The sequence below is a fragment of the Primulina eburnea genome, chromosome 3, assembly GCF_022965805.1.
Source record: "Primulina eburnea isolate SZY01 chromosome 3, ASM2296580v1, whole genome shotgun sequence".
Lineage (NCBI taxonomy): Eukaryota > Viridiplantae > Streptophyta > Magnoliopsida > Lamiales > Gesneriaceae > Primulina > Primulina eburnea.
The window spans coordinates 32,872,839-32,892,401 of record NC_133103.1 but is presented as its reverse complement, the minus strand read 5'-3'; the positions used below and the strand labels follow the sequence as shown (position 1 = coordinate 32,892,401).

The following is a 19,563-nucleotide window of genomic DNA, read 5'->3' as shown; positions in this document are numbered from 1 at the left end:
ACAACGACAAATCACTAACATTAAATGTAGAACTTACGTTGTACTCACCTGGCAAGTCGAGTTTGTAGGCGTTGTCATTGATCCTCTCAAGAACTTGGAATGGCCCAGCTCCCCTAGGTAATAGCTTTGAGCGTCGCTTCTCCGGAAACCTCTCCTTCCTCAAGTGTAGCCACACCCAATCACCCTTCTCGAATACCACCTTCTTTTTCCCCTTGTTAGCTTGCTTGGCATATTGCTCATTCTTCTTCTCAATGTTGGCTTTGGCCTTCTCATGCAACCGCCTAACAAATTCAGCCTTCCTTTTGCCATCCATGTTTAACCTTTCACTCACAGGTAAAGACATCAAATCCAACGGAGTCAAAGGATTAAAACCGTATACAATTTCAAAAGGCCAATAGTTAGTAGTAGAATGCACACAACGATTATAAGCAAACTCAACAAATGGCAAGCAATTCTCCGAATTCTTTAAGTTCTTCTTGAGAATAGCACGTAATAACGTTCTTAACGTCCTATTAACTACCTCAGTTTGACCATCAGTTTGAGGATGACAGGTCGTAGAAAACAGTAACTTAGTGCCAAGTTTAGCCCACAGTGTTTTCTAGAAATAACTTAGGAATTTAACATCACGGTCCGACACAATTGTCCTAGGCATGCCATGCAGCCTAACGACTTCTCTAAAGAATAGGTCCGCAATGTTAGATCCATCATCCGTCTTGTGACAAGCAATAAAGTGTGCCATTTTTGAAAACCTATCCACAACAACAAATATAGAGTCCCTCCCCTTCTTTGTCCTAGGTAACCCCAAAACAAAGTCCATAGATATATCAACCCAAGGTTCACTAGGTACGGGAAGTGGTGTATATAATCCATGTGGTAGTGTCCTAGACTTAGCTTGTCTACAAGTTACGCACCTCTCACAAATACGCTCAACATCACGTTTCATGTGTGGCCAATAAAAATGTTAATGCAATGCACTTAAAGTTTTAGCCACCCCAAAGTGCCCCATCAAGCCACCCCCATGTGCTTCCCTAACAAGTAACTCACGAATTGATGACTTAGGAATGCACAATATATCCTCTCTAAACAAGAAACCCTTATGCAAATAGAATTTATCATGTGGACCATGCATACAAGTTTCAAACACTTCTTTAAAATCATCATCTAGCACATACAATTCTTTAACAAGCTCAAACCCCAAGATTTTAGATTCCAAAGTAGAGAAAAGCACATACCTCCGTGATAGTGCGTCGGCCACTATTTTTTCCTTACCTTTTTTGTACTTGATGATGTAGGGGAACGTCTCTATGAACGCCACCCACTTGGCATGCCGCTTGTTCAGCTTTTGTTGACCCTTAAGGTGCTTTAGAGATTCATGGTCCGTATGGATCACAAATTCCTTAGGCCTCAAGTAGTGCTGCCACGTCTCTAGGGTCCTCACAAGTGCGTAGAACTCCTTATCGTACGTGGGATAGTTAAGCGCTGCCCCATTGAGCTTTTCACTGAAGTACGCCACCGGCCTTCCTCCTTGCATCAACACGCCACCAATACCTACACCTGAAGCATCACATTCAATTTCAAAGGTGTTAGCAAAATCAGGTAAAACAAGTAAAGGAGCATTAATCAACTTTTGCTTAATAAGGTTAAAGGACTTCTCTTGCTCCTCGCCCCAATAGAATGGAACGTTTTTCTTGATTACCGCCGTCATCGGTGCCGCCAGTGTGCTAAAATCCTTGACAAACCTCCTATAGAAGCTTGCAAGACCATGAAAACTTCGAACTTGACCAACATTAGTAGGCGTTGGCCAATCCCGAATAGCACTTACCTTGTCTTCATCAACTTGTATACCCTGTGAACTAACCACAAAACCAAGGAAGACAAGTTTGCTAGTACAAAAATCACATTTCTTCAAGTTAGCATACAAATTTTCAGCACTTAATGTGATTAAAACAAGCCTCAAGTGGTTAACATGCTCATCCAAGTTTTTGCTATACACTAGGATATCATCAAAATAAACAACAACAAATTTTCTTATGTGTGCACGCAAAACATGATTCATTAACCTCATAAAGGTGCTAGGTGCATTAGTTAAGCCAAAAGGCATAACCATCCACTCATACAACCCGTATTTAGTTTTAAAAGCAGTTTTTCACTCATCACCTTCTCTCATCCTAATTTGGTGATACCCACTCTTCAAGTCAATTTTGCTAAAAATGCAAGAACCATGCAATTCATCTAACATATCATCTAGTCTAGATATGGCATGCCTATACTTAATGGTTATGTTATTGATTGCCCTACAATCCACACACATACGCCATGAGCCATCTTTCTTAGGGACTAGTAAAACGGGCACCGCACAAGGTGACATGGACTCACGCACAAACCCCTTATCTAATAGCTCACTTACCTGTCGTTGCAGCTCCTTAGTCTCCTCCGGATTGCTCCTATAAGCTGGACGGTTTGGCAAGGCACTCCCGGGCACCAAATCAATTTGGTGCTCAATCCCCCTCAATGGTGGCAAGCCTTGAGGTAGCTCCTCCGGAAGTACATCGTCAAATTCCTGCAATAGTGAAACAATAATGCTCGGAAGGGATCCGGCTATATCACTTGTGTTAAGGAGAATCTCCTTGTAAAGAATTAACACAAGTGGTTCATGTGTGTGCAATAATTGTTTCAACTCACCTTTTTGGGCCATATATGATTTCTTTTTGGCCTCTTTCCTCTCTTTTTCTTTTCCCTCATTTTCTTTCCTCTCTTTTTTTGTTTTTGTGGCTATCTCACTCTTTTGATCACTCATTTTTTCAGCCACTTCATTTTTGTTTTCAAAGGCCATCTCACTTTTTAGTTCACTCTTTTTTTCGGCCTCATCTCTCTTTTTCTTTTTCAAGTGGTCCTCCAATACTTGCTTTGGGGACAATGGAAGTAAGACAACAGTTTCTTTTTTCAAGACAAACGAGTACTTATTTTTGAACCCTTCGTGAGTCACTCGCCTATCAAATTGCCATGGCCTACCCAACAATATATGACAAGCATGCATAGGTACCATGTCACACAAAACCTCATCCACATACTTCCCAATTGAAAAGGACACTAGAACTTGCCTATTCACTCTCACCTCCGCACAATCATTCAACCATTGAAGCCTATATGGTTGAGGGTGTTTTATTATAGGCAATCCCAATTTTTCCACCAACTCAACACTAGCCACATTAGTGTAACTCCCTCCATCTATGATGATATTGCAAACCCTACCATTCACAAAACATCTAGTGTGGAACAAATTCTCCCTTTCGCTAGCCTCCTCATTCTTGACTTGGGCACTCATGATTCGCCTAGTCACTAGCGCTTCTCCTACAACCGCCCCATATCCCTCATCGGGATCCTCCAACTCAGGCATATCATCATCACTACCCTCGCCATCTCTCTCACTTTGAGATTCATACTCACCATAATCATTCAAGATCATCACCCTCTTATTAGGACAATCACTAGAAATATGACCCATCCCTTGACACCTAAAACATCTAACATCTCTAGAGCGATTAGAAGGAGTTTCAGATTTACCTTGGACTCCTTGCTTAGGCGCCTCTTGTTTGGTCTCAAATTTGGGCTTGGCCACTACTTTGTTCTCCTCACGCTTCCCCACATTTGATCACCAAGAAGATGATGCACCTCCGGTTTGATTGGTGCGGCCAACTCCTCGCCTCTTGAGTTGTTGCTCCACTTTTATGGCCATTTGCACCATCTCGTCTAGATCTAAGTAGTGCCGAAGCTCCACTTGATCTTGGATCTCCCTGTTCAAACCACAAAGAAAACGAGCCATAGTTGCTTCATTATCCTCCTCAGTATTTGCCCTAATCATGAGTACTTCCATCTCCTTATAGTAGTCCTCAACACTCTTCAACCCTTGCCTCAAAGTTTGTAGCCTCTTAAACATCTCCCTATAATAGTGGTTAGGCACAAACCTCTTCCTCATTACACTCTTCATCTCATCCCAAGATTCAATAGGTCTCTCATTATACTTTCTTTTAGTGGTCACTAATTGATCCCACCAAATGAGAGCATAGTCTAAGAATTCAACCACCGCCAACCTCACCTTCTTTTGTTCGGAGTAGTGGTGACATGCAAATACGAACTCTACCCTCTTTTCCCATTCTAGGTACGCCTCCGGGTCCGATTTCCCATGGAATGAAGGGATTTTCATCTTAATTCTACCCATGTGACCATCTTCCCTAGTCTCCTCATATCTACCCCGCATGGCTTCCCTTCTTCCTCTACCAAATCCTCTATCTCTTCCATTCCTACCCCAATTCTCATTTTGACTCTCATCGCCTCCTCCTAGATCATACTCCTCGTCATCTCTACCCAAATCCTTAGGCTTAGGTTTACCCCCACTAACACTAACCTCAAGTTTACCCAACCTCTCATGCAACGACTCCATTTGGGTCGTCATCGCCCTACTAAAATCCCCAAACAACGCATCCATTTGGGCCTTAGACACCCCCGAATTCGAACTATCTCCTACCTCCCTCTCCATTTAATTTCAAATTTGTACCTGCAAGAAAAGGTTAGTAGAAATAAAATAATCCTCACCCAAATGCTCACGGTCACTCCAAAGAAATTCTCTCGTTTTTTTTTTCCTCACAATTTTGTTTGCTCACAACAAATACTCACCGTTCACTCCAAAGAAAAGTCACTCGCACTCAAGTGTATCACTCGAATTTTGAAAGCTCTCTTGGAAGTGCTCAAGCTTTGTATTGCGGGTATATCAAACAATCAAGGTTCAAACTTGTGAACAAATGCGACCGACTCACTTAGACTGTATAGACAAGAAATTCGAATGTAGGGAAATTTTTTTTTTTTTTTTTTTTGACTGCGAGAGGCAATTGAATATGACTCTCTAAAGGGAATAGAACAATATATCAAAAAGAAATAATGGTGAATTTTCGGAATTTTTGTACTCTTTTTTTTTTTTTTTGCTTGAGTACTACTCGAAAATCCCAAAAAAAATCACCAACAAATTTCGAGAATCACAGATTCACGAAAAAATTTACGAAGAACGATAGAACAAAACAGATCTGAAAATAACGAAGAAATAATACAGATCTGCAATTTAAAAACAAGATAACTAACTTGAATTCAATAAACCTGAAGCTCTGATACCAAATGATGTGAATCTTGACACGAATAAATAGCAAACACGATTAAAAATAAATCGCACCCTCTATTCAATTACGATATTAAGATTCGTGTGTTTTTCCCGATCTTTTGAATCAAGTATTATGTGATATTCACCTCTAAACTAGCAAGAGTTTAGCAACAAATAAACACGAGGATAAACAATCGAAAACTATACGAACCTTCGAAGAACTTTGCCTACGACAATCCGCACAAGCAACGATCGACAAACGCCACAAAGTTAAAAACTTTGATAAGTTTGATTTTGATTTAACAAAGCTTGGCTTTGAAAAGTTGAGAGAAAATTCTCAAAGGGTTTGATAAACTCAAAAAATTATGTGTATTGTGTCTTGAATTTCGTCCAAATACATTATAATAAAGAAAAGATATCAAAAATCTACTCTCCCAAAATAATAAAACTCTAGAAAAGGAAACAAATCCGCGCAGAAAACACTAGGCACGGACCTCGGGCAGACCTCCGTGTCTGGGTCCGTGTACATACTGTAAAACTCTTCAATCGGGATCAAGGGACACGGACCCCGTGCTCACCTCCGTGTACGGGTCCGTGTAGGCACTGTATTTACCAATAACAAAGGGCACGGACCCCGTGCCTGGGTCCGTCTCCAGGTCCGTGGAGCCACTGTAAAAACTCATCCCAGCTTGTAAAGGACACGGACCCCGTGTGCAGGTCCGTGTACACGTCCGTGTAGCCTCGGGTTTCTCCAACAATGCTTGAATGACATTCCGTTGGCCTCCAAACGTACTCCCATACATCACGACTTCTTCAGGCTTGCTCATGACTCCTTGTAGTGCCTCCTTGAATCTCTTTAGTCGACCCCTCGTGATTGGTCCCTCCGGCAACTGCAAAGGATCCCATGCTTTCCTTGGGACGTCCACGTTCGCATCAGATGCCCCTTGTTTGAATTACTTCATAATATAGATATAACATTCAAATCCTATTTTGATTATGTTAAGCATGTCAAGTATAGAGTAAGGGTGTGACAATTAATATCATACATATCAAACATGCCCATTCCCACTAGCTTATTCATCCTTCTTAGGGAAATATGTCCTAATCGAGCATGCCACAATTGTGCCGAATTTAGAGTATCTTGTTTTCGCTTGTTTGTTTTTGTTATTGCTTGGACATTGTTTATTGGAATATCTTTCAATTTTAAGGTTTAGAGATCGTTTTCAAGTTCTCCAGTACCAATTAAATATTCATTCTTGTATATGTTGCAAACACCTTTGCTAAATAAGCAAGAATATCCATCTTTATCAAGCATAGAAATGGAAACAATGTTTTTCACCAAATCTGGTATAAACAAAACATCTCTTAATATTAACTTAAAATCATTGTTCAAAAGCAAGTAAACATCTCCTACGGCCTTGGCAGCAACTCTTGCTCCATTGCCCATCCTCAAGAAGGTCTCACCTTCCCTAAGTCTCTTACTTCTTCCCATTACCTGCAAATCATTACAGAGATGTGTGCCACAGCCGGTATCCAATAACCAAGAAGTAGAGTTAATTGAAATGTTTACTTCAATATAGAACATACCGTTTCCAGAACTCTTCTGGGCAAGATATTCTCTACAGTTACGCCTCCAGTGTCCAGACTTCTTACAATGATGATAGATGTCAATAGTTTTGTCAGGAAGGGCACATTCTTCTTGAGACGTTGGAAATAACGCTTCTTTCCCTTCCCATGTGGACCAGTCTTCGAACTAGATGAAGAACCCACATAAAGAACCGGCTTCTCTTTCTTGATGGTGGACTCAAAGGTAACAAGCATATTCACCAACTCCTCAGGGGTAGGCTCTAGCTTGTTCATGTTGAAATTCACCACAAAAGGATCAAATGAGCTAGGCAGCGATAAGAACAACACGTAATTGTTTAACTCCGAAGGCAACATCAGATCCATGCAAACGAGCTTGTCCACGAGCCCAATCATCTTCAGGCCATGCCCATGGACCGAGGCCCCATCTCGCATGCGCAAAGTGATCAGCTCCTAGACGGTAGCATGTCTAAGAGGTCGATTCTGCTCACCAAAGAGCTCCTTGAGATGCAAATGAATGTCAACATCACTCTTTGCATCCTTAAAACGCCTCTGCAGCTGATCATTCATAGAAGCCTGCATATAACACCTGGCTTTCAAATCATGGCCACACCATTCCTTTTAAGTCTGCAATTCCTCAGGAGTGCAGTCAGTCGGAGCCTTAACAGGGGGAGAATCAGTCAGTTTATATGCTATCCTTTCCAAATTCAAGACGATTTTTAAGTTTCTTAGCCAGTTGAGGTAATTAGGTCCGGTTAATACGTGTTTGTCGAGTATTGCAGATAGCGGATTTCGAATCAAAGAGATTGTCAAAAATTGTACTGAAAAGTAAAACAAATAGATGTTAATGACTATTTTAAAATATTTAGTAAGATATAAAGTATGGACTTTTACTTCATAAATTTTTGCTCCCACTGTTTTGACATCTTTCACTACCCTCTAGTGAAACGGGAAACTCATTTCCTCAGTAGGTATGTAAGGTCCAATTAACAAATCATGATCCCGAATAATATCAGCCAATCACAATTCCTAAGAGGTAGTTTCCAATTGCATCACCATGCAACCCTCTACGTAAACTTTTGTCTCACGTTTGATTAGCACCAAATAATATAACGTCGTTCATCTTTACATGTCAAGCCTTACCCATCGTTGTTGAACCTTAATAGACGGTCGCCATGAGTTCCCTCAATAATATAAGCCGAAATCATGGGAGTTCCACGTATTTCACATCACCATGTCAATGGATGTCACAGATTTCCGGTGTCCAGGGCCCCCCAATAATATGAGCCGAGCCCCGAACACGGGTAGCGTTAACCATGCACCCATTGTCGATGGAAGACATGGAAATTATAAACATCTTTATAATTTCTCCTTTTCGGGCTTGATATTAATTTGGAATCTTATTCAAAACGAGGGTTTTTAATTTTGAAAGGTCTCGTAATTAATTTTATTTAAGAAACTCGCCATGTTTGATCGTATGTTTTCCAGATTCATGAAACTTTATTATTATCATAATAATAACGCACATACTCATTATTTATAACATATCATGCATATATTATAAACAGTAAAAAAACAAGGATGATCAATCGCCCCAAAACTAATGGCCCGTGTGAGATAAACACGGGCCTAGGTCCAATCATAGGGAAATGCATGGGATGCAAATGCAACTATTACATATGTAAAGGCCCGAAAATCCATACTTGGAAAATTTGCGGAAATTTAAAATTTTCCTTTTTAAAAGAACTTAAACGGTCTCATTCATAAAAATCACTGGTGAATCAAGTTCAATGTTTTAAATTATTGCATCGGAAGAAAAATAAAGTTTGCCAACAAGTACAACTTAAAAATATCCAACGACTGATTAAAAACATTGTTTGCGGAAAAATAATAACTGCTGCGCTGAGGTCCTCGGGTGCCACTACTGCCAACCCAAGCTGGCTCACTGGTCCCCGTCCTCGGCCCTGGTCTCATCAGTACCTACAACAATCAAGTCTAGTGAGCCTAAAGACTCAGCATGCATATATCGCAGGTAACGAGTAAAATCTGAAGTAAAATATGTATGGGATAAAATATCATGTCATGAGGCGTGCTGAAAATAATCTGTACTGATGCTGAAAATAATCTGTACTGAGCAATTATAATACGTGCATAACTGAACTGATAATCACGGTAAAAGCGTTTGCTCCTTGGAGCCCTGTACTGAAATAACTGGTAAAATTTTCTGTTGAGATTATGTTTTACGCCTGTGGCCACTGCACTAAGCTGAACTGATCGGTAACTGACTACCGGGGAGCCTGAAACTGAGCTGGCGGTCACTGAAGACCCGATGGTACCATCCTGAACTGATAGGTCACTGGCGACCTGATGGTACCAACCTGAACTGAGCGGTCACTGGCGACCGTATAAATAATGCTCCCACATAGTGAATGAACCACAAGCCATATCGCATAAATCTCAAAAATAATCATTTTCTGTTTTCATGCACGTAAAATAATTAACTGGAGATAATGAAAATATCCTGTAATTTTACCAACTGGAGTGGGTTGGATCGTCCCCCAGGCTAGCTGCAACCTAAAGGTGCCATGAAAATATGCAATAGCTTAAACTTGACCAACTATGCAATTTACGTTCAAAAGATGCGGTTATGACGTTTAATGACTTCGTATTTAATCGTGACTCCGAACCAACCCGAACCAACACTGAACCGACATATAGTCATGATTAAAATACGCTGAAAGTAATGAAATAATGCTCCCAAAATTATGATGGTCGAAATCTAGGTGGAATGGAGGCCAAAACAAGAAACGCTCTTTCGAGAGTCAATTTAGCACATCGCACCGTAAATTCTCGTACGACTTCAAAAATGATCCGAATGACAAACGGCCAAAAACATGACCTTCCTAACTTAAAGGAGCACTGTCCAGTCCAAGGCCATAGGCTAAAAGCCGACCGAGAACTCGAACAAGCCTCTGAACCGACACAGCAACTTGCTGTAAAATTTTCCAGCAGCTGCGCAACTTGGCACATCGCACCGTAAATTCTCGTACGACTTCAAAAATGATTCGAATGACAAACGGCCAAAAACATGACCTTCCTAACTTAAAGGGGCACTGTTCAGTCCAAGGCCATAGGCTAAAAGCCAACCGAGAACTCAAACGACGCCTCTGAACAGCAGCATACTTGCTGTCAAAAAAATACAGCAGCTGCGCACTTGTTTTCCTTGTGTCGTTTTCGAGTCCGCCGGCCATTGGGGCTTACACCACCGACCAGAGACCCTTACCAACGTCCTAAGGAATGATTTGAACCATGGCTAAGGGCTTTTGTCCAGCCACAATTCGAACCATACCAGAAACAAAACCGAAACTCCAACCGAGAACCAACGTGCATGCGTGTGTAGTGTTTAGCTTTGATCGATGTCTTGCGTCGTTCCAGTGGCCATTTGGTTGACCATGGCACGATCTAGACATCTAGGGGCATGATATGAACTGTGGCTAAGGGCCATAGTCCAACCAAGATCACACCACACCACAAAATCGAACACACACTAGCTGTCAAATGGAAGAGCCGAAGTGGGGAGGGGCTGTTCTTGTTGTTTTCTGTAAAAACCGCTTAGCCATGGACCAAGCCACCAAAAGGGCAACTTAGTCACGTCTTAGACATGCTAGGGAAGTGATCTAACCATGGCTATAGGCCCTAAGGGCAGCCAAGATCAGATCCTTTCCCTTATGACAGCAAACAGAATTTTCGAAACACAAATGGGCATAAATGGGGAGTTGCTGTCATTTCGTTTTTCCAGCAAGCATGGGGCTTGTTTTATTGGACCAAAATGGTCCTAATGCATCCTATTACATGTCTAGGAGTCGCTTGGGGAACCTGGAGTCGAACCATAACCTGAAATCCACAACACGAAGCAAACCGTGAAGCTGCCCAAGAAAACCGAAAAATCTGCATGTTGGTTTTCTGAAAAATTCTTGAAACATTTCGGTTTTATCATGATGAAATCTGATCATGCACTTAAAAATACTGATAATATGACTTGATTGAGGTTTAGAAAAAGTATATACATACCTTGGATTCGTTTCGAAAGAAAACGAAAAGAACGAAGCGATACGGCGCGGAGGAGACGGAGTGGCTTCCTTTTCTACCTTTCCTTGCTCTTGATCTTTCTCCCTTTCTCCCTAGCTATGACTCACGTTTTTGACACTCAAAATGGTCTGAATTTTGGTGGGGAGGGGTGTGATGGAGTGGTTATGGAGGTGAGTGGCAAGATCCACAAATATAGGATCTCAACTCAATGACCAAGCCCACCTCATTAAATTGGAATAAGATGTTTGTTTGACAAGTCTTCTTGGGGGGGGAATGACCGATTTTTTTTCCTTTCCCATCTAGATTAGGATAATGTTTATTAGTTAATTAATTAAGGTTGCTCAATAATTAAAAGGTTTACATGCTAGCTTAACAAAGAATGGGTCAAAAGGTTGATGAGTTGACAAATGATAGGCTATCATCTTAAGGGGCCGAAATTTTGCTTCTAAAAATGAATGAGGAGTGTTGTTTATTTACTAAATTAATAACTCTTAAAAGCCTCACTAATCCTTTAATTAATTTAGTGAGCTAACCCCTTAATTATGCAACTTAAATGGGTTTATTTATTAATCACCTCAAGCAACTTAAATAATTTCTTAAACTTCTTTTTAACTTAAATGAACTTACTTGCTAGCTAAATAAACTCCTGGAAATATTTCTCAAATCTTAAATCCTATCTCAAAATTCCAACTCCGGTCCGGCCTCACTGAAATAACTGAAATGCTAAAAATCAACTACTGAACTGAAATAATAAAATAATTAACTTCAAAGAAATGCATTTAAAATAATCATGCAATGAAGTCAATTAAATTTAAAAATCTAGAATTATGCATGGCTTATACGTAGACTGATTTACGGGTTCTACAAATCCTTCCCCCCTTAAGAGAAATTTCGTCCTCGAAATTAAAACTCACCGAATAACTCGGGGTAACGCTCTGTCATCTCCGGCTCAGACTCTCATATAGCTTCCTCCTCCGAATGGTTGAGCCATTTGACTTTGACTCGCTTAACCAGCTTGTTCCGAAGCTTCTTCTCCTGTCTGTCTAGGATTTGCACTGGTCTCTCCTCATAAGATAGGTTCGGAGGAAGCTGCAACGGCTCAAAGTTCAAGACATGCGAAGGATTTGCCATATACTTCCTCACCATAGAGACGTGGAAGACATTGTGTACTCCGGCCAAATTCGGCGGAAGAGCAACACGATAAGCTAGCGTCCCAACTCTGTCAAGGATCTCAAATGGTCCAATGAATCTCGGACTGAGCTTCCCTTTCTTCCCAAATCTCATGACACCCTTCATAGGTGCCACTTTCACAAAGACATGGTCGCCCATTGCAAACTCTAAATCTCTCCTCCGCTGATCGGCATAACTCTTCTGTCGGCTCTGTGCAGTCCTCATCCTATCACGGATCTTGACTACTACATTGGCAGCCTGCTGAATAATCTCTGGACCCAATTATGCTCTCTCTCCTACTTCATCCCAATGAACAGGAGATCTACACTTACGACCATACAGTGCTTCAAACGGAGCCATACCAATAGACGACTGGAAACTGTTGTTATAGGTGAACTCTACCAATGGCAATTTCGACTCCCAACTCCCTGAGAAGTCAATCACACAAGCACGAAGAAGATCCTCTAAGATCTGAATAACTCGCTCTGACTGCCCATCTGTCTGTGGATGAAAGGTTGTGCTAAACAGCACCTTCGTACCCATAGTCGAATGCAAGCTCTTCCAAAAAGAGGAAGTAAATCTGGGGTCTCTGTCAGATACGATCGAAACTGGAATGCCATGGAGTCGGACTATCTCTCGGACATACAACTCTGCATACTGAACCATGGTGAAAGTCGTCTTAATGGGCAAGAAGTGCGCTGATTTGGTAAGACGATCTACAATCACCCAAATGGCATTTGATCCTCTGACTGACTTCGGCAAACCGGTCACGAAGTCCATGGTGAAGTTCTCCCATTTCCACTCAGGAATAGGAAGAGGCTTGAGCAAACCTGCTGGTCTCTGATGCTCGGTCTTCACTAACTGACAGGTCAGACACTCGGACACAAACCGTCTGATGTCCTTCTTCATACCCGGCCACCAATACAATAGCTGCAGATCTTTGTACATCTTCGTACTCCCAGGGTAAATGGAGTACGGGGACATATGGGCCTCTGATAAGATGTCTGCTCGGATAGAATCACTGCTAGGAACCCATATCCTGTCTCGGTATCTCACAGTACCGTCGCTGACTGAATACAAGACACTGCCCCTGGCTTCATCTCTCTTCTTCCACTGTGCCAACTGCTCATCTGCTGTCTGACCACAGCGAATACGGTCCAAAAGAGAAGACTGAATGGTCAAGGTAGATAGACGAGGAACTCTATCTCGAGGGTAAGTCTCCAGATCAAACCTCTGCATCTGAATCTGAAGAGGTTTCTGCATCGTCAAATGAGCCATCACTGCGACTTTTCTGCTCAAAGCATCCGCAACTACATTAGCTTTACCCGGGTGGTAGCTAATGTCACAGTCATAATCCTTCACAAGCTCCAACCAACGCCTCTAATGCATGTTCAGCTCCTTCTGTGTAAAGAAATACTTGAGGCTCTTGTGGTCGGTAAAGATCTGGCACTTCTCTCCATACAAATAATGCCTCCAGATCTTCAGGGCGAATACTACGGCTGCCAACTCTAGATCATGGGTGGGATAGTTATTTTCGTGGATTTTCAGCTGTCGAGAAGCATATGCTATCACTTTCCCATGCTGCATCAATACTGCGCCAAGACCGAGCTTCGAAGCATCGGTATACAGAACAAACTCTCCAGGCCCTGACGGCATGGCCAAAACTGGTGCTGAGATAAGAGCTTGCTTCAAAGTATCAAAGCTCTTCTGACACTCCTCGCTCCATACAAATTTCACATTCTTCTTGGTCAATGATGTGAGTGGAACGGCAATAGAGGAGAATCCCTTAATGAATTTCCGGTAATATCCTGCTAGGCCGAGAAAACTGCGGATTTCAGATGCATTCTGAGGCACAACCCAATCTCTGACTGCTGTAACCTTTGCTGGGTCTACCTCAATACCACTGCTAGAAACAATGTGGCCTAAGAACGCCACCTTCTCTAACCAGAATTCGCACTTACTGAACTTTGCGAATAACTTGTGCTTCTGCAAGGTCTGCAACACTGTGGTCAAATGTCTGCTGTGATCCTCTTAACTCTTGGAGTAGACGAGAATGTCGTCTATGAACACTATCACAAACTGGTCAAGATACGGCTGAAATAAGTGATTCATGAGATCCATGAAGATCGCTGGCGCATTCGTCAGACCGAACGGCATCACAAGAAACTCATAGTGACCGTAACGAGTCCTGAAAGCAGTCTTGAAAACATCAGCATCCTTCACCCTCAACTGGTGATAACCGGAACGCAGATCAATCTTGGAGAAAATTGAAGCTCCCTGCAACTGGTCAAACAAATCCTCGATCCTCGGAAGTGGGTATTTGTTCTTCACTGTAACCATGTTCAATTCCCGGTAGTCAATGCAAAGCCTCATAGAGCCATCCTTCTTCTTAACAAACAAGACTGGCGCGCCCCATGGTGAAAAGCTCGAGCGAATGAATTCCTTGTCCAGGAGTTCCTGAATCTGCTTCTTCAACTCTGCCATCTCTGTCGGTGCTAATCGGTACGGCGCTTTGGATATCGGAGCCGTGCCTGGCATAAGCTCAATGGAAAACTACAGCTCTCTCTCGGGCGGCATACCAGAGACGTCTTCGGGAAAAACGTCTAAGAAATCTCTGACAATCGGAACATCTGAGGCTGACTGGCTGGGTTCCTCGGTGACAGATAAAAAGGTCGTTAGAAATGCCCGACACCCTCTATGCATGAGCTTCCTGGCCTGAACATAAGGAATAATGCGTGGTAAGGAAAAGTACCTGTCCAGCTCAAATAAGAACTGCTCCATTCCAGGCGGTCGGACCAGAACAGATCTCAGCTGGAAATCTATCAACACTCTGTTCCTCAATAGCCAGTCCATCCCTAGGATGATGTCAAATTCTGGCATCGGTAGCACGATCAGATCCGCATAAACAAGATTACCGTGCAGCTCAAGATCTATATCTCGGATAACATTGGTAGCTGCCATCTCCTCGCCTGACGGCAACACTACTGAAAAGGCTGTGTCTAGCCCAATGGTCTCGATCTTGAGAAAGTTTGCAAAGACCTCCGTAATAAACGAGTGAATGGCCCCTGAATCTATCAAGGCTTTGGTAGCGGAACCAGATATAAAAATTCTCCCTGAAAGATCGGAACTCTAAGTTGAACCCAATAGCTACAAGAGTTAAACTTATAGGCATGCAAAGGTCAAAGTTCTTCTAACTTAAATCCCCAAACTAATATTGAGTAGAGCATGCAATCCTATCGCAGTTCTAATGTTCAAATCTAAATCCCGATTCCCAAAACATGGAAGTTCATAATAACTTTAAGCTTAAAAGTACCTCTCAACAACATAGTCTCCGGGTTTGTTTCCGTGGCATGGAGAGCAAAAACTCTGCCTTGGGTAGGCAGATTCCTCTGAGGGCACTGCAGCAACATGTGGTCTGGATTGCCACATTTAAAACACTTTCCTGAGCCAGCCATACATGCTCCATGATGGCGACGTGAGCACCTGGGATAGCCTGGGTGCTCCTGAGTCCTCGGGGCTGGGCGTCCCCGCTGCTGCTGCTGCTGTTGCTGCTGGCCTCGGTTCCTGGGCGGTCCATAAAAAGGCCTCTTATTCTGCTGCTGATGTTGATGAGGAGGAGGGCGGTGCGGTGCCTGGACTGGGCGCATGCCCTGGCGATCCCTCTCAATATCCCGCAGGTCCTGCTCTGCGGCTAGGGCTTTGGAGACGGCAATCTCATAAGTAGCAGGGTCAGACACCCTAACATCCCGGCGCAAGATCGGCCTTAAACCCACCAGGAAATGCATCAACTTAGCTTGGCATCATTCGCGATCAGGGGCACAAAGTGACAGCCCCTCTCGAACTTACGGATAAACTCCGTAACCGTCATATCCCCCTGTCTCAGACTCATGAATTCGGTGGTCAACCTGGTACGAATATCCTCAGCAAAATACTTGGAGTAGAAAACCTCCGTAAAGCGTGTCCAAGAAAGTGTAGCCAAAGTCAGGGCTACCGACGCTCCTTCCCACCATAAGCGGGCGTCTCCAGTGAACAGATAGGTAGCTCACCGGACTCGGTCTGCGTCTCCTAGCTCCATTAACTCGAAAATGACCTCGAGAGATTTGATCCATCCCTCGGCAATCATGGGGTCGGACGTCCCAGAGAATTCCTTCGGACGCATCTTCATGAATCGCTCATAAACAGCCTCGGGCCCTGCCGGCCTGGCTGCGGCAGCGACAACGGCATTGTTCCTGCAAACTGTGCGAAGAACTGCGTCATCCCAGCTAGCATCTGGGCATTCATATCAGGCGGAGGGGGTGGAGGTAAGTCTTCCTCTCGCCTACGATCCTCACCGTACTCATGACAGTGCCTCGCGCCACCTCTCGGGCGCCCAACCTGGCGTCTAGGGGGCATACTGTTCCATACATAACCCGTACGTAACTAACATGCATAATTCCATAATTTATTTTAACTGAACACTGAAATGCTGAAAATCTGGAAGCATGCTGACAAAATAATTCAAGCTTTAAATAAAATGCTGAACAAAATGCTGAACTGTAAAACTTACAGACCGAAGACGTGGCTTCGTGAGTTTCTCGGAGTCAGTAGTAGTGTAACCCTTACAAGAACATAGGCTCTGATACCAACTGTAAAGGCCCGAAAATCCATACTTGGAAAATTTGCGGAAATTTAAAATTTTCCTTTTTAAAAGAACTTAAACGGTCTCATTCATAAAAATCACTGGTGAATCAAGTTCAATGTTTTAAATTATTGCATCGGAAGAAAAATAAAGTTTGCCAACAAGTACAACTTAAAAATATCCAACGACTGATTAAAAACATTGTTTGCGGAAAAATAATAACTGCTGCGCTGAGGTCCTCGGGTGCCACTACTGCCAACCCAAGCTGGCTCACTGGTCCCCGTCCTCGGCCCTGGTCTCATCAGTACCTACAACAATCAAGTCTAGTGAGCCTAAAGACTCAGCATGCATATATCGCAGGTAACGAGTAAAATCTGAAGTAAAATATGTATGGGATAAAATATCATGTCATGAGGCGTGCTGAAAATAATCTGTACTGATGTTGAAAATAATCTGTACTGAGCAATTATAATACGTGCATAACTGAACTGATAATCACGGTAAAAACGTTTGCTCCTTGGAGCCCTGTACTGAAATAACTGGTAAAATTTTCTGTTGAGATTATGTTTTACGCCTGTGGCCACTGCACTAAGCTGAACTGATCGATAACTGACTACCGGGAAGCCTGAAACTGAGCTGGCGGTCACTGAAGACCCGATGGTACCATCCTGAACTGATAGGTCACTGGCGACCTGATGGTACCAACCTGAACTGAGCGGTCACTGGCGACCGTATAAATAATGCTCCCACATAGTGAATGAACCACAAGCCATATCGCATAAATCTCAAAAATAATCATTTTCTGTTTTCATGCACGTAAAATAATTAACTGGCGATAATGAAAATATCCTGTAATTTTACCAACTGGAGTGGGTTGGATCGTCCCCCAGGCTCGCTGCAACCTAAAGGTGCCATGAAAATATGCAATAGCTTAAACTTGACCAACTATGCAATTTACGTTCAAAAGATGCGGTTATGACGTCTAATGACTTCGTATTTAATCGTGACTCCGAACCAACCCGAACCAACACTGAACCGACATATAGTCATGATTAAAATACGCTGAAAGTAATGAAATAATGCTCCCAAAATTATGATGGTCGAAATCTAGGTGGAATGGAGGCCAAAACAAGAAACGCTCTTTCGAGAGTCAATTTGGCACATCGCACCGTAAATTCTCGTACGACTTCAAAAATGATCCGAATGACAAACGGCCAAAAACATGACCTTCCTAACTTAAAGGAGCACTGTCCAGTCCAAGGCCATAGGCTAAAAGCCGACCGAGAACTCGAACAAGCCTCTGAACCGACACAGCAACTTGCTGTAAAATTTTCCAGCAGCTGCGCAACTTGGCACATCGCACCGTAAATTCTCGTACGACTTCAAAAATGATTCGAATGACAAACGGCCAAAAACATGACCTTCCTAACTTAAAGGGGCACTGTTCAGTCCAAGGCCATAGGCTAAAAGCCAACCGAGAACTCAAACGACGCCTCTGAACAGCAGCATACTTGCTGTCAAAAAAATACAGCAGCTGCGCACTTGTTTTCCTTGTGTCGTTTTCGAGTCCGCCGGCCATTGGGGCTTACACCACCGACCAGAGACCCTTACCAACGTCCTAAGGAATGATTTGAACCATGGCTAAGGGCTTTTGTCCAGCCACAATTCGAACCATACCAGAAACAAAACCGAAACTCCAACCGAGAACCAACGTGCATGCGTGTGTAGTGTTTAGCTTTGATCGATGTCTTGCGTCGTTCCAGTGGCCATTTGGTTGACCATGGCACGATCTAGACATCTAGGGGCATGATATGAACTGTGGCTAAGGGCCATAGTCCAACCAAGATCTCACCACACCACAAAATCGAACACACACTAGCTGTCAAATGGAAGAGCCGAAGTGGGGAGGGGCTGTTCTTGTTGTTTTCTGTAAAAACCGCTTAGCCATGGACCAAGCCACCAAAAGGGCAACTTAGTCACGTCTTAGACATGCTAGGGAAGTGATCTAACCATGGCTATAGGCCCTAAGGGCAGCCAAGATCAGATCCTTTCCCTTATGACAGCAAACAGAATTTTCGAAACACAAATGGGCATAAATGGGGAGTTGCTGTCATTTCGTTTTTCCAGCAAGCATGGGGCTTGTTTTATTGGACCAAAATGGTCCTAATGCATCCTATTACATGTCTAGGAGTCGCTTGGGGAACCTGGAGTCGAACCATAACCTGAAATCCACAACACGAAGCAAACCGTGAAGCTGCCCAAGAAAACCGAAAAATCTGCATGTTGGTTTTTCTGAAAAATTCTTGAAACATTTCGGTTTTATCATGATGAAATCTGATCATGCACTTAAAAATACTGATAATATGACTTGATTGAGGTTTAGAAAAAGTATATACATGCCTTGGATTCGTTTCGAAAGAAAACGAAAAGAACGAAGCGATACGGCGCGGAGGAGACGGAGTGGCTTCCTTTTCTACCTTTCCTTGCTCTTGATCTTTCTCCCTTTCTCCCTAGCTATGACTCACGTTTTTGACACTCAAAATGGTCTGAATTTTGGTGGGGAGGGGTGTGATGGAGTGGTTATGGAGGTGAGTGGCAAGATCCACAAATATAGGATCTCAACTCAATGACCAAGCCCACCTCATTAAATTGGAATAAGATGTTTGTTTGACAAGTCTTCTTGGGGGGGAATGACCGATTTTTTTTCCTTTCCCATCTAGATTAGGATAATGTTTATTAGTTAATTAATTAAGGTTGCTCAATAATTAAAAGGTTTACATGCTAGCTTAACAAAGAATGGGTCAAAAGGTTGATGAGTTGACAAATAATAGGCTATCATCTTAAGGGGCCGAAATTTTGCTTCTAAAAATGAATGAGGAGTGTTGTTTATTTACTAAATTAATAACTCTTAAAAGCCTCACTAATCCTTTAATTAATTTAGTGAGCTAACCCC

The 19,563-nt window shown here is 42.7% G+C and overlaps 2 long non-coding RNA genes across 2 annotated transcripts; both read right to left on the bottom strand.

Annotated features, from left to right (window-relative positions):
• Positions 1 to 8,510: 8,510 nt before the first annotated feature.
• On the bottom strand, positions 8,511 to 10,969 carry LOC140828464 (uncharacterized). Its single transcript, XR_012117220.1, has 2 exons — positions 10,805 to 10,969; positions 8,511 to 8,713 (listed from the first exon to the last, which is right to left on the bottom strand). It is a non-coding gene; the product is annotated as an uncharacterized lncRNA (long non-coding RNA).
• Positions 10,970 to 16,715: 5,746 nt separating this feature from the next.
• LOC140828465 (uncharacterized) lies at positions 16,716 to 18,452 on the bottom strand. Its single transcript, XR_012117221.1, has 2 exons — positions 17,095 to 18,452; positions 16,716 to 16,918 (listed from the first exon to the last, which is right to left on the bottom strand). It is a non-coding gene; the product is annotated as an uncharacterized lncRNA (long non-coding RNA).
• Between the last annotated feature and the right edge of the window lie 1,111 nt (positions 18,453 to 19,563).